Below are 1,352 nucleotides of genomic sequence, written 5' to 3'. Positions count from 1 at the left end.
GCTCCACTCCTGGCAGGTGGGGCAGGACCTGCAGGGTGTCGGCCAGGGGAGGGCACCTTCAGGGTTTGCCTTGGAGCTTAACACAGGGAAAGGGTTCTTGACTCCAGCATGCTGACTGTGGGGTTGGTTTCCTGCCTCTGAAGCCTCAGGTTCCCCTTTGTTTGACGGGGTGCTGATGGCCCCCATCTCTGGGAGCAGAAGGTAGGGAGGCCCCACAAGCAGACTTGCTCAGGACAGGCTGATAGAGTGGCTGTTGCTTAAAGCAGCCCAAGGCCTACCCCCTAGAAGAAGGTGCACATGTGCATGGCCCCCAGCTCTGGGGTCTTCCCGCCAGCATATGACAGTGACCCTCCTCCCATCTTGTCTCTCATCCGTATAGATAGGTGGTCTTCCTGAAGCTGTTCCTGCAGAGGGCAAGAAGCCCATCATGGTGGGACATAGGGTCACCTACTAGGTCGTCATTGACCAGCGGTCTCCTGGGTCCGTGTGCACCCCTGGGAGGGTTGGAGGTCCTCAGGGACCTCGAAGTCCCTGGTGCCCCACACTGGCAGGATGTGTCCATACAGCACATGGTGATGGTCAGCTGCTTCTGTGAGCAACGCTTTCTCCATGAGGTGGACGACCTGGTGTTTGTAGATGTGGACATGAAGTTCTTTGACCATGTGGGCATGGAGATCCTTTTTTGGCATCATGCACCCCAGTTCCTACCAGGTGTCCCATGAAGACTTCAGCTACCATTGCCAGCCACAGTCCCAGGCCCACATCCCCAGGGACCAGGGGGACATTTACTACATGGGGTCTTTTGGGGGCAGGGGTTGGTGGTGGAGGTTCACTGATTGACCTTGGCCTGTCACCAGGTGATGGGGGTAAACCTGACCAATGGGACTGAGGTTGTGTGGCATGACAAGAGCCACTTGAACAGGTACCTGCTGGACCACAAGCCCACCAAGGTGCTATTCCCGGAGGACCTGTGGGACCCACAGCAGGTGGGCTGCACTCCCCACCCTTCATGAGGAAGCTGAGATTCGGGCCATTCCCAAGTATCACCAGGGCAAACTGGGACTCATGAGGGGCTGTCCCAGGAGGACCTGTGGGACCTGCAGCTGCTGCACTGTCCCCTGGAGGACCTGTGGGACCTATGGTGGCTGGGCTGCCCCCACCCACTTTATGAAGAAGTTGAGATTCAGGCCATGCCCAAGAATCACCAGGACATCCAGACTCATGAGGGGCTGTCTCCATCTCCATCAGGGGGGTGCTGTCCTGAGCAGAGCTATCAGAGCAAGTTCCTACTTCTGTCCCTTTGAGGGAGACTGTGGAGCCCAGCCCTGCCCACATGGAAATGTCTAGGGCAC

The 1,352-nt window shown here is 57.8% G+C and overlaps 1 pseudogene; it reads left to right on the top strand.

The window, feature by feature from the left end:
* The first annotated feature begins 297 nt into the window (after positions 1 to 297).
* LOC101676696 lies at positions 298 to 1,069 on the top strand (annotated as a pseudogene).
* Positions 1,070 to 1,352: the final 283 nt, after the last annotated feature.

Source organism: Mustela putorius, unplaced genomic scaffold (assembly GCF_011764305.1).
Source record: "Mustela putorius furo isolate JIRA1106 unplaced genomic scaffold, ASM1176430v1.1 tig00000242_pilon_pilon_pilon, whole genome shotgun sequence".
NCBI lineage: Eukaryota > Metazoa > Chordata > Mammalia > Carnivora > Mustelidae > Mustela > Mustela putorius.
This window is presented reverse-complemented; position numbering and strand designations above follow the sequence as displayed.